The 14,478-nt window shown below is 40.2% G+C and overlaps 1 protein-coding gene across 2 annotated transcripts in view; it reads left to right on the top strand.

Annotated features, from left to right (window-relative positions):
* LOC111142547 (protein tyrosine phosphatase, receptor type M) overlaps positions 1-14,478 on the top strand; it is a 769,091-nt gene that overhangs the window by 499,400 nt on the left and 255,213 nt on the right. The gene's annotated exons all lie outside the window — the stretch shown is intronic.

Below are 14,478 nucleotides of genomic sequence, written 5' to 3'. Positions count from 1 at the left end.
ATCAAAAATGATTTCGTTAAGTATATAGTCGCTTGATAGTCATTTGTATTTGGCTTTCAGCTACTTAATTAATACTTATTTTGTCAGCCTGTTTGGTAGCAGAACCATCGGGAGCACTGGGAGTTTTCCCATTATCGGCACATCGCTTTTGTGTGGTTCCCTGTGTCCCAGTTCTTCTCTGCTTTGACCCAAAAGTGTTTTCCTGACCACTGTCGGTGCAAATGTTTTCTGCTCATCGAGAAGCCATAAGAGCTCTCTGCAGTCGTTCACGTCTAATTAAGCGTCTGACTCTTTTTTTTTTTTAAAGATTTTATTTATTTGACAGATAGAGATCACAAGTAGGCAGAGAGGCAGGCAGAGAGAGAGAGGAGGAGGCAGGTTCCCTGCTGAGCAGAGAGCCTGATGTGGGGCTCGATCCCAGGACCCTGGGACCATGACCTCAGCCGAAGGCAGAAGCTTTAACCCACTGAGCCACCCAGGCGCCCCGTTCGCGTCTAATTAAAATTCTTGCCCTTTGTCACATTGCAAAGTGTTAGAGGAAACTTCACAGTTGACATTGTGCTATCATTTGGTCCTTCCTCATTCATTTACCAAATACCTACTGAGCACTTTTATGTTCAAGTCACTGTGCTAAGATGGTGTCAAGCTGGAGAGAAAAGTCCAGAGTACTCCAAGAGCATCTGACAGAGGACGAAATCTCACCCAGGGATCAGGGCACATTGTTTAGGCTGAAACCCAAAAGAGAAGTAGAAAGTAGCCAGTGAGGGGCTGAATGCAGGTTTAGGTCCGCCCAAGAAATGAACAACCTGGAGAAAAGCCTGGAAGAAGAGAAAGTGAAGCGATGTAAACAGGGGTCATCTTAGTAAATATAATTAAAAACACACACATAGTAAATGAGGTTTGACCAGCACTCGGGAATATTAATTAGATTTATGCATTTAATGCTGAAAGTGAGCATTTTTCCAAGGCTAATCATTATGTAAAATGCATGTAAATGTAACAGGAACTGCAGAAGGATCACAAAATGATTTTCATAACTTAGTTCCTGAATATCATTCAGTACCTCAAACCTAATTAAGTGTGCAATAAATGTTTATTGAATTAAACCTCATCTTTTTCTTGTGAGCAAAAGTAATTATCACTGAAACTTCTATAGATAAGAAGCCAAAGGACTGAAATCTCTTTTTAAGTAGTTGGACGTGTCGGAACAAGAAGGATTTTAAATTCATATTTTCATCCTTAAATAAAAGTTAAATACCATGTCCCGTCCATATGGGACAGAAGCATGAAAGACTACCCGACCTTTACTCTTGAATCAATTTGTCATTTTTTTTTTAATTAGAAGAAAAATTCAGAAAAGCTACTTCAAATAAGCCATTACTCCAAATTCAGATTCCATCAGGAAGGTCCCTATAATCATGCACATCTGTCCTGACTCCTATGGAAGCTATCATGCTTCTCACTTCTCAAGATCACTGACCCCCACCCTCCGACCTTTTTTCCTTCATTTCCATCCTCCCATCATTGTCTTAGTTCATACTTTTGCCTTTCTTGGTTCTCCAGTCCCCTGTGCACAATGTGGCTGCCAGGATCTTTCGCTCTCCTGGATCATAGTCCGTCAGGGTTTCACCACTGCCCTCAGCATATATCCAGACTTTGTTTAATGTGGGTGGGTCTATATTCAGTCACTTCCTGGATCATCCTCCCCTTCAGGCCATCCTAAAAAGGTGTAAATATACGCTCAGCGCTGAGAATATGCCAGGTTGCAGTTGATGTGTTTTTAGGATGGAACCTTCTTTCTTCTTCCCTCCTCTGCTCACCCACAACCCCCACCACGCGCAAATGATGGGACTCTAGGATTTTTAAGGGGCAGAGATATGATTGCATTTGCACATTAGATCAATCACTGGGGCAGGGCCAGAGAGGAAGGATAATTGACCCATGAGTGTCAATTCCTGGCAAAAAACTAACAGGTCGTCTAGGTGGGTGCTTCAGTGCTATTGCCCCCACCAAATACAGGGGCTCTCCAGTGGGAGGAGGCTTGAAGCTGCTTCCATGGTACACTCGGAGTTTTCTCCAAATGACTGAAGTTTTACATAGAGCGTGTGGAATCTGATGTCGCTAATGTAAATCATTCTAGGACTTCCATCTAATTAAAAGAACACTCGCCATGGACCAGAATCCTTGGGTTTGTGACCTTGGGCTATCCTGTGAACTTTGGGGCCTTCTTTAGTTCTAAAACTGGAAACCAGCACATGCTCCACCTGTCTCACAGCCTCGTCAGGAAGATTAATTCCAGCGGAAGTAAACTTTTGTCTTTGTAAACTGTTGTGCTCAAAAAGGGTGAAACTATGATATCCGGATCTGCTTAACAAAGCATGTTGGCTAGATTGCTATTTAGCCTGGATTCCTTTCTTCCCTGCTTTTGATAATAAACATCAGATTTCTAATCATCAGTGTCCTTTAACATTTGTGCCCATATACTGTGATTATCACTTAAATAGGATCTGTGTTCTAGGGGTGCATGGGTGGCTCAGTCAGTTAAGCCTCCCAACTCTTGGTTTCAACTCAGGTTATGGTCTCAGTGTTGCAGACAGAGCCCTGCATTGGGCTCCATGCTCAGTGAGGACGGAGTCCACTTGAGATTCCCTCTCTCCTTCTTCCTCTGCCCCTCCCCCTGTTGCACTCTCTCCTTCTCTAGACAAATAAAATCTTAAGAAACTATTAAATATATAGTGGGCTCTATGTCCTAAAGGTAACCCATATTTTGATAGCAATTTTATGGAAGTTGTAAGAACTGCGTGTATGGTGTTAATACTGTACATCCATTCCATAAAATCATCAAAGTTTCAGAAGAACTTGTGTTCCGTCAACCACTACGGGGTGGAGTAGTTACAAATAACAGCTCTTTCCTGGAAAGGAAGGCACAAAGGTATTCAGAATCATAAACAATGCAGCTAACCACCGCAGGGAGTTTGATGGTTTTGGTGCATTAAATCCTGGTGCATGTTCACACTCTAACCTTGGGCAAATCCTGTAACTTTTCTGAGTTCCATTCCCCTCATCAATCAGATATGAGTAATAATCTACCTTAGAGGACAGTTGAGAGAATTAATAACAGTCAGCAAAGCACTCAGCATCTTATCTAACACAGATGTTATCTGCTCAACGTAGGAAAGCTTTTCTTATTTATTATTGATGCTATTCTGGCCTGTAATGACGGCAGTAACATTAACTAAATAATGTGGTGGCCCCTTTTCTTCTGCCCATGTCTTGGGAAATTTTCTAGGTCCTACTATAATATTCCTGAACTTCAGTTATGATCTGAGCTGTCTGTCATGCAAGAATAATAAGGATGATAATAAAAATGAATAATCATTGTGACTTGGACTGAGTGAGTAGCTTATCGTGCGCCGAGCCGACACTCAGTCCTTTATGAAATGGTTTCTAACCCGTCAAGAGCAGACATCCTCGTCAGATGCCAGCATCCTCATGCACAGGGTGCTAAGGCCCTGGGAGGTGAACAGCAGCACTCTTCCTGCACAGACCCACGTGACGAGTGAAGCCACGTGCATGTCAGGCATGTGCTCCCTCTCAGGAGCGTCCTCTCTGCTCCTCAGCCCGCAGACCTCCTCCCTGCAGACCTTCCCGGGAGAGAACCAGCCTGGTTATGCCTTCCTTGACAGACATGGGCCACATCGCAAATTAATATCCTCTCTTCATTGTCTCTTCTGGTATTAAGAAAACATGTTAACTATACCTTTGATTTTAGATTGTAATGATTGGAATCTTTGGGGTCTATCCCTGTTACTTCTTAAAGGTTAGGAGGGTTTTTTCCCTTGGTTTCTTCATTATTATTTTGAAACCAACTTTTTCCCCCTTTTTTTTTTTGGTGAAGCCCAACTCCCATTACAATTTACTCATTGTTTAAGAGTATAGTTTTGAGTACTTGAAGGACTTGGATTAAACAAAGTTGTTTCAGTATATTGGATTGTTTTAATCAAATTAATCAGTCTTTTTTTGTTGTTGATATGTATGTTCTTTTTCATTTCCCCGTTCTTAATAGTCTCCAGAGAATGAAGAAAAAAAGACACCAGTTCTTTTGAAATGCTTATTAGTGGCTTTTTAATTGCTCCCTCTTTTTTCTTGAAGAAATGTGAACTACAAGAGCATCATAAATTTGGGGGCTGAATTGTTCTTTTGTCAGTGCTTGAACCTTTTGAAAGGTCCTATCTGGTGCTAAAATTCTTTAAGGAAAGAGTTCTAAATATCTGACTTCCAACCTAATTTTTTTTCCTTTTTTTTCATTGGAATACACATAATCACAAAGACCAAAATGTCATTCAATGGTAAAACTTCAATTTTTATATTAGTATATTAGGCTTGGGTTTTTTTTTTATTACTTATTACAGCTGAATTGCAACAGTGTGTGTTAAAAAAGGGTGCTAAATCTCTTATTACCACCACCACCGTCCTTCCCCCACCTGATTTTAGGTGGATTTTATTGTATTAAAAAATAATACTCTGGATTCCTTACTGCCGGGAAACAAAGATCATTTTTATTAATGTTGCTTCTAGGATGACAATGTCAGTCATCTCTTTGAAAATTCATTTTGGAAACTAAGTTTGTTCTTCAAGAACCCTTGAAAAGAAGCTTTAAAAATGGCAGGGGAAGATAATAATAATAGAGTAGATGTATTTGAGCATTTATACAATGAAACTTAATTTAACTTTCCCTCAAACTCCATTTCAAACTTGCTTTTGTGCATGAAAATATAGTGCATAGCTTTCCTTCTCCTATTGTTCACATTTTCTCCTCTCCAACATAATCTCCTCTGAAGGATTCTATGTGTTAGATCAGAGCTCCGTTCTTATTACCAAGGCCTCCGCGGCAGGTGCACCAGTGAGCAGAGGCCCGGTGCTCAGAGGGACGGCAGCTAGGCCTTCTGTAGAGCAGAGAGGCTGCCTGTGGATGGGGACAGCCGGAAATGGCTTTCAAGGCCAAACTCAACAACCACGCCCAACCCCCAAAACACAACAGAACACAGCTGTAGGGGCACCTGTGTGGTTCAGTTGGTTAAGTGTCTGTCTTCAACTCAGGTCATGATCTCACGGTCTTGGGATCAGGTCCCACATCCGGCTCCCTGCTCAGCAGAGAGCCTGCTTCTCCTTTTCCTTCTGCTGCTCCCCCTGCTTGTGCGCACTTTCTCTCTTTGTCAAATAAATTAATAAAATCTAAAAACAAAAAACAAAAAAACATAGCTGTAGTATTTTGATTTGACCTTAATTATTACCATGGATATCAGTCGAAATACTAAACTCTAAGAAACGATGGATCTCGTAACCTGAGGACTGATCACACAAGGCAGAAAGCATAGTTGCAAATTTGCAGGACAGGGATTTAGAGAGAGGTGGAATGGAACAGAGACCAGGACTGCATGTTTGTGGCCTTCTTTCTCCACCAGCCCCCAGAGAGCAGAGGCAGTTTAGCTCTTGATCCTCACCCCAGACCTCACAGGTGGTCATGGGGGTCAAGACAAGGAGCCCTGCTGGGCGTGCCCTCTAAGGCCTTTTTAAGGGAACTTGTGGGGCACGACCTGGGGAGGTAACGGACCTAGGGCACAGCCCATTCCCTTCAGCCTGCTGTACTATGGATACAGGGACCTTACAAGTTCTCGGAAGCTGTTGCAAGCAGTCATTAGTGAGTCTGAGGTTAAAGCTTGTTGGAACTTCGGTGCAGTTCTGTTAGCACCAGTGGTGGGACAGAATGGGGACTATATAAGGAATTTAAAGACATTAGCTTTTTTGTTTGCTGTCATGCCTTTATTTTTAATTTGGGGAGAGAGCTGGTGGCCCTAGGCAGGACAGCAGTCTTCGGGTGTTACTGGTGGGAATGTTTGGGCCCTAGGTCCAGTCTGGATATTCTCAATGAAGAGAAGCTGTAAGAGGTTGGCATAAACATTGTCACCCCTTCCCTGCATTCCACTACACTCGGTACAAACCCAGATCAGCTCCCTGTCACAGCATTTCTTTGAGTGACCTGTATCTAATACCCTTAGGCTGGTCTTCTCAAGGACAGGGACAGTCTGTGCCTAATTCCTCCTCCTCTTCTTCCCCGGTGCCTGGCACAGTGCTTGAAACATGATGAATATTGTAAAAAGGAAGGATGGAAGACACATGAATAAAATAATTATCTTCTCACGTATTGATGTAGAGACTTGCCTGATCTTGTGCCAGGAGTTATAAAAATTAGATCTTGAAGGGACCTTACTGGTCAGTCAATGATTTAGTGGCAAAGCTGGACCCAGTTGCCTATGGTATGGTGACTCCCAGTTCAGTGTTCTCTCGATGGCACCCATCTTTGGTTCATCCGCCTGTTTGTTGTTGTTGTTGTTTTTCTTTGTTTTCTTCCTTTGTAATTTTTTCAATTTGAATTCAATTAGCCAACATACAGTACATCATTACATTCTGATGTAGTGTTCATTGATTCATTCATTGCGTATAACACCCAGTGCTCATCACATCATGTACCCTTCTTAATGCCCATCACCTGGTTACCCCAACCCCCTACCCACCTCCCTTTCCACAACCTGTTTGTTTCCTGGAGTCAGGGAGTTTCTCATGGTTTGTCTCTCTCTCTGATTTCTTCCCATTCAGTTTTCCCTCCCTTTCCCTCATATAAGTGAAACCATATGAGAATTATCTTTCTCTGCCTTTTTGGATGGTGGCATTTTTTTTCTAGCTCACCTAGCCTACAGTATTATTATTATTACATTATTATTCCTTTTAGGGACCAAAAGATTCTGAATTGAATATAATACAAATATGCAATAATGAAAACATTTAGTGTGGCTTTGATGGTATTTGGTTTTCATTTTTATTCAAATCACTAGTGCTATTTAAGAAAACATACTTTAATAATAGTAGCTGACCTTGAATTAAAATTTTTGCAATCATATGTTATGAAATTGTGATGATTAAATTATGATTAGCTTAAATGAAATAAAATCTGCAATGGAAAATATCTTCATTTGTTAAAACGGGGAGAAATCATTCTTAAAGAGGTTCCATCTAAGACTAATTTACTTGAAATTTGGTGCCTGTTGTGAAGATTAATAACAGGTGGCCTTTTACAGAGCTTCTCAGCCAGAGTCTAATGTTTTAGTTGTTCCTTTATTATCACAAACTTCCATAACTAAAGGATTTTTTTTCTTCCTGCCCTTTGTTCACAATATGGAACTGTAATTGACTTCTTATTTCTCACCCAACCTTACAGCTGTAATTAATATTTTATTTTACCAGATATTATCACTAACTAGCGGAGCAGCAGGGTATCAGACCACACACTCAGGCATGCTTACACGTGCACACGTATATGCGTGCATACACACGTGAGCACGCACACACACACACACAGAACACCAGTAACTTACGGATGCTAGGCAAGCTCCTTGGGATGAGTTACAGCTGAGAGAACATAAAATATATTTGTGGTGTCCCACAAATATTCCAAAGCAATTTATGGCCAATCTTATCTGGAACAGAGCAGGACAAAGAGAAATTAAAGTTGCTAACATAAAATATTCAACCCCCCCAGATCTATTTATGCTGCACGGTGTGTTATCTACCCAGTGCCCACTCCCTGTGCAAAATTAGTTATCAGTCGTCATTTAGTGACTTAATGAGCAGTAAGTACTGTGTCAGGTCGACAACTCTTGGCGCTAGTGTTACATGAAGGACTTGGAAGAATCCTAGTCATGATGATAAACATATTGAACATACTGAACTGACCTTTTATCCCCCTAATTTTTAACTGGTGAGAATATTTTTAAAGCTTAGTTTAGTTGTATGAGGTTGTTTGAATTATTTAAGGTGTCGTTCCAATAAATGCTGGCAGGTTTAGGAAAAGGGAAGGACCAAATCAAGAACAGGAAGAAAATAAATTCTGTGTTGTTGCATGACAATAAACTTTAACTACACATTTATTTTACGTGCTTTGCAGCTAATTTATACTTTCATTTTTCATTTTCTATTGCCCCCCCCACCCAAAAATCGGCTTCAGGAAGACAGAAATACCAGTCTTTTTTTTTTCATACATACAGAATGGATGGTTTTACCAAAAATTGCAAATCAAGCAAAAAGGCACTCTTAGGTGCCGTGAAATGAACAATATTCTAAGTCTTTGAAACGATCAGAAGTGTAGACTTTAAAGGATTAGCAAAAGCAACAATGAAATGGATCGTTAACTTCTCTCCCTCTCTCGCCTCCTCCTCACCCCCTGTTCTGCTATCCGGTTGGTTAAACTTCCAATATTTTATGCTGATAAGAAATAGAATATGTGGATAAGAAAAATGGACTTACAACTAAGGATTTAATCTTGAAATGAATTAAGACCAAAATTTTAAAGTCAATTTCAACTCTGCAGCAGGCTTCCCCTCAATATCTTCAAAGTTAGAAAAAGACCAAAAACATCTCATCACATTTGAACTTTCAGGTTTCACAGAGTACATGAAAGATGTTCCAATGTTCTTTTCTGGGTTATACTTCATGTGCTAGTCTATATAAATGCAGATTTCTTATTCTCCTTGTAAAAGCCTTGGAGTTTTGTTGTAGGAAAGCCTCGCATAAATTAAACTTTAAATTAAATTTCATTCCATAAGAAAGCTATGATCTAGTGATGTCACGTTTTTGGCAGATTCATCTTCACTATGGATTGTGCCTTCCTACTGCAAATGCCGTGGGAAGATTTTATGTTACTTTAAATTCCGGAATAGTGGTGGAATCAGGAAAGGGACGGTGTAACTTTATTTAATAAACAAAGGGAGCATGAGTAATACATTAAAAGGATAATAGAATTTTAATTCAGCTCACTAAGCTAGAAACTTCTGCTTGGTTTTTCCATCCTCGAGAACTTGCTCTTTTTAATCAATTTTTTGGAAAAACCATTCAGGGAGAAAGATTTTCAGAGCTACTCTTTGAGATTGCAATTGCAGTTGGACAGATTTTATGAAATTCACTAGTGAAATGATGTTATTTGCACCAATGAAAAACGTATCAGAGAGTTCTGTTGAGGTGCCATTGACCTATGTGCCAATAATGCGTTAATTTCCATCAGGAAGACAGCAATGTGTGGCAATTGGGCAGTAGATAGGATTTAGCTATTTTTCATTAGCACTTGGACGTTGATAAAGGGGAATGGAAAAGAGCTTCATGACCTTTCAGTGCTTAAATTATTAAAGAGCAAATAGATTTGAGGTCTGGATGCTTGCAAATCTAATTTCTCTTGTGGAGCAAGGATGAAAAGACATTTTGGGTCTGAAATTGCTCTAGTCAACTTAGTTCTTCCTTTAATATATCTGAAGATGAGTAGATGGTAGCCATTTAAAAAGTAATATATCTGGAGTAGAGCGGAGTGTATTAACATACCAACTGGCTAAAATGGGGGCATATTAAGTGATCATTTAATTCTCAGGTTTTCGTCTAATCCTTACAAAACTCCTGCTTGGAAAAATTAATTTCTTTCACCCATATTCACATAGATGGTATTTAAATCACAAAGCAAAGCGTTCTTTCATTAGGGAATGTCAAATATTGTAATGTTCAAGTTAAAGTAGGGCAGTGCCTGGTATGTAGTAGGTGTTTGAAAACATCTCTTGAGTTAATAAACGAGTAAATATACACGCAACATAGCACATATAGTAACAAAGTTGGGGAAAAGATGAATGGGAAGTAAGAAATGAAGGTGTGAGAAGGGGGTAGAAAGACAGAGAGGCAGCTTTTAAAACTCTCAGAGCTTGTTATTTAATCATGTGTTATCTTTCATAAACTTAAAATCTAACCAGCATCCTCTCATGAATCATGAAACCTGTTTCTTGATAATTTCTTCTTCTCTTTGCTCTTGGGTATTCAAGAAATTAATACAAAATTAACTTAGTATTAGAATTTAGTAAAACAGGGCATGTTTGTGATTACCAGTGTATTTCTGCCTTACCACTACATAGAATGTATATAAAATAGAAATTACTTGTGGATTATATTATGCTTTAAAAAAATGTGCCTCGTGGCCCACTTCATTCTAAGTGTACTGGGATAGAGATGACTAAATCATAGACCTCTTCCTCCAGGAACTTGTGAGGTTTTTTAAAATATTGATAAGTAGCAGAAATGATTATTAGTCTCTACAAGAAATATATTTTTGTGAGTATGGAGCAAAGCAAGAGTACATCAGAATGGGGGAACAGGTCATAAGCCCCTGAGAGAAGGTTCATGAGAGGGTCTCAATCTTTTTATGACATAGAGTCATCTTCTGAGAGTGGCAAAGGATTTCTTTGTGTTGGGGAGAACAGCATTTCAATAACAAACTTGGGTCCAAGCCAGGGTGAAGGAATAGAGGACGAGGTGTTTGTGATAGGAGAATTCAAGATGGTGGCACCTGGACAGTCTGGAAGTGGTTGTGCTAGTCTTTCATGTAGAGGAGTTGGAAATGAAAAGTGAGTGATTACTGTCCTCGGTACCATTGGTCACAGAGTTGCTTGTTGGAATCAAGAGCTGGAGAGGACACCAACTGGATGCTGGCCTCACTGCAGATCCAGGAGTGTCCTCCCTGGAAATTATTAATGACTCAGAGGGAGATAGGAGAATGAATTGAGGTCAAAGGTGACATTACCATCTATGGCTCTGTTGATGTGATAAAATGAGAATCTTTACACAATACTCAAAATCAGTTAATTCTGGGAAGTAGGCGGGGACCAGTTTGTGTGTTGGTTGTGTCTCCGTAAGCAGAGGAAGATGCACATGAGTCAGATGGTTCACACCAGCCCCTTAACCAGGGCTTTTACTGGTGACACTAGGACTGCCTTCTCTGATGGTCATGAAACCATATCTGCTACTTCATCACCTGTGAGCCCCAGATGGAATGGGCATTTCACCTCTGAATCCCAGTATTCATATCAATAAAATAGGAAAATAAGGGTGACCTGTGCAAGTCTCCCAGCCTAGCACTTCCTATATGAAATAATTTCTGCAAATTTTTTTCTGTACATGTATCTTCACATTTCCACTTTGTGTAGTAAATGAGTTTTCCAGAGTTGTTTTTAAAGTGAGATTTTGAGGGGCCCTGGGTGGCTTAGTTAAGCATCTGACTCTTGGTTTCAGCTCAGGTCATGATCTCAGGGTTGTGAGATAAAGCCTTATGTCTGGCTGTATGCTCATCTAGGAGTCTGCTAGAAGATTCTGCCCCTCTCCCCCCACCCCACTCATGCTTGCTCTCTCTCTCAAATAAATAAATATTTAGAAAAAGTGAAATTTTGAAAATCATGTCATATAGCAAATAACTTAGAAAAACTGACTGATAAGAAGGAAGCCAGTATTAAACATTATCTTAATGGAGAATCCCTTTGCAAAGCAATTAATTATTGCTTTGATTTATCCATTTTTTAAAGAATAGTTTTTGTATGCTGAACAAAATTCTGAATAAAAACATAAAATGCACCTTAGAGATCCATCTAATTCTCATATTTCATTGGAAAAAAAAAACCCAAAGGAATTAATTTAAAACCCCAGTTGTGGGACATCTGGATGACTCAGTCAATTAAGCATCTAACTCTTAGTTTTGGCTCAGGTCATGATCTTGCGGTCAGGTACTGAGCCCTGCGTTGGGCTCTCTGCTCAGCGGGAAGTCTGCTTGAGATTCTCTCTCTCTCTCTCTTTCAAATAAATAAATAAATAAAATCTAAAACACCAGTTATTAACAGAATTAGGATTAGAGCATAGATAAATGCACATGCCACTCAGCCCCCAACCCCACAAAAGGCATTTCAAGAGAACAGTCACTTTCTCTCAGTGCTGTTTGTACTTAGTGGCGTACTAGCTTAAACTTCTTCATGAATCAGCTGTTGTCTGTGTCGTGCTTTTTTTTTTTTTTTTTTTTAGGATTTTTATTTATTTGGGAGAAAGTGAGACAGAGAAAGAGAGTATGAGCAGTGGGAGGGGCAGAGGGAGAAGCAGGCTCCCAGCTGAGCAAGGAACCCAATGCAGGACTTGATCCCAGGACCCTGGGATCATTCCCTAAGCTGAAGGCAGTGGCCACTTAACCGATTGAGCCATCCAGGTGCACCACGTTGTCTTATTTTTTACTTTGACTTTGACCCCTCACGCTTGCTATTCTGTGACCTGACATTCTATTTAATATTTGCTGCATATCCAACTAATCCAAAACTCAGCAGTTGAAAATAATATTTCTATTTTGCCACAATTTTGTGGACCAGCAAAGACTTGTCTGCATAGTTCCTGCTTGGGATGTTGGTGCAGCCATCATCTGACACTCAGCCACGTGGCCTTCCGTGATGGCCCATACACATGGCTATCAGTGATGCCAGTTGTTGGCTGGGAGTTCTTTGGGACTGCAGAGCAGAATGCCTGCATGTGATCTCTCCAGTGTGGCAGGTTCAGGGTGATTGGACCATATACATGGTGGCTGGGTTTTTCTTCCAGAAAGCTGGCTTCCCTGGGAAACCAGGCTGAAGATGCATAGCCTCCTCTGACAAAAGCCTTGAGAGTTACCCATTGTCCCACTGTTACGTTCTGTTGGTTGTACATAGTCATTAAGGTTGGCCAACCCCGTTCTTGATGGGATAAGTGTCAGAATTTGCAGACATATTTTAAAATCAACACATCTAACCATATATGTAGGAAGTCAAGGAAAAGGGAGGTAGAAATTAAAGTCCACTTTACTTCCATATGTATTCCTTGTCTTCCGTAGAGGATGATTCTTCCTGAACATATCTAGTCGTGTCAGATCCATCATGCAGTGAGAATTCTACCAGATTCAATAGAGTATCTTACATAACCAATAGAAAGTCTCTGATGTTAGAAGGTTAGGGAGAATTTCTGGTTTTTATTTAAAAGTTTATATCACACTCAGAATTTGCTTTATCATTGTACTGTAATCCTACTGTGCTACCTGTCTCCTGAGCTGTCATTCTGATGTTCTACAACAGTTGATGTTTATTTGGACAGAATTACAAACTGAGCCTCAGCTGCTGCATTGCATTCCTGTAATGGAATGCGTTAAGTAGCTTGTACTCCCGGAAATAGGTGATTTCACTGAGTGCACCTTTGGAGTTCCCAAGGGCAAAACCCAAAGAGGGACCTCTCCAGGTCCTTCCCAGGCAAGTGGGGGTGTTAGGCACCTCTCTCCTCCTCTTCTTGGGCCTTATTGAGGACCCGTATGAGCAACTCTAGGATTGCAGCCTTGTTCCAGGGAGTCCCAGTGCTTTTCTGATACAGTGAGAACAAGCTGCATTTCCTGGCCAGAATCAGTCTATTCTAATTCAGTTCTTGAAAGCTGCTGTCAAATGTTAGTTTTGCTTAATATCAGGAAGTTTTTTTTTTTCCTACTAAAACTGCACAAATGTTCATCATTCTGATAAAATACAAATCTTAGGGGCACCTGGGTGGCTCAGTGGGTTAAGCCTCTGCCTTCGGCCTCAGGTCATGATCTCAGGGTCCTGGGATCAAGCCCTGCATCGGGCTCTCTGCTCAGCTGGGAGCCTGCTTCCCCCTCCCCCTCTGCCTACCTCTCTGCCTGCTTGTTATCTCTCTGTCAAATAAATAAATAAAATCTTTAAAAAAAGATACATATCTTAATAGACACATCCATCCTTCAAGGCTCATCCCATTCTCCTATGGCTCCTTTGAAATTCAGACATTGAAAGAGGGCAGGGAGGAAGGAGGGATAGGTGCTGGGACACCTGTCCTTGCAGGCCTCTTTGGAACATGCTTACCCCCATCTTATCTTTATATAAATTCAAGTAACCCAGTTCATGATCTGCTCTTAGAAACTGCTTGTAACTCCAAGGCCAGTCTCTTTTCTCTGCTCTCCTTATGTCATCTCTCTCCATTGATCTGATATGGTGAGGGACAAAATGTAAGAAAATATGGGAAGTTAAACCTTACTCAAACATGAATCTTTACATACTGTGTTTGTGACTTGTTAAAACTTCACATGCACTCATACAGACATCATTGAAGAAAATAACACATTGCCTTTTTAAAAAAAATAAAATTATAGTTAATATAACTTCACTTATTAGGTAAATTGAGTTCATTTTCTATAAATTCATCTTCAGTTCCATGTGAGAAAAGCATTATTTTAGTGCCCTGCTCACTTAAATAGTAGAGATTGTTATGTGATTTTTTTTTTTTAATTTTTGTGGACTTTGTTTCTATCAATACATTACATTACTGGGTGAGAGTGAGAGAGTTCTATGGGAGACTATTAAGCCCCTTCCCTCTCCTTCCCTCTCTTGCACTGAGCAAGTGTTAAGTGAGTATCCATTATGTACTAAGCACTTATTATTGACTATATCCAGTGTATTCTTTATTTTGGATATCCCGTGGGCCCCACGCAATTAAAGGCAAAGGGCATCAGCTCAATTATCATTAAATATCACTGATAATACTTTTTTTTTCCCCTAG

Source organism: Enhydra lutris, unplaced genomic scaffold, assembly GCF_002288905.1.
Source record: "Enhydra lutris kenyoni isolate GAN:26980312 unplaced genomic scaffold, ASM228890v2 scaffoldscaffold8, whole genome shotgun sequence".
NCBI classification, from domain to species: domain Eukaryota; kingdom Metazoa; phylum Chordata; class Mammalia; order Carnivora; family Mustelidae; genus Enhydra; species Enhydra lutris.
The sequence above is the reverse complement of the archived record's forward strand: the minus strand, read 5'-3'. Positions and strand labels throughout refer to the sequence as shown.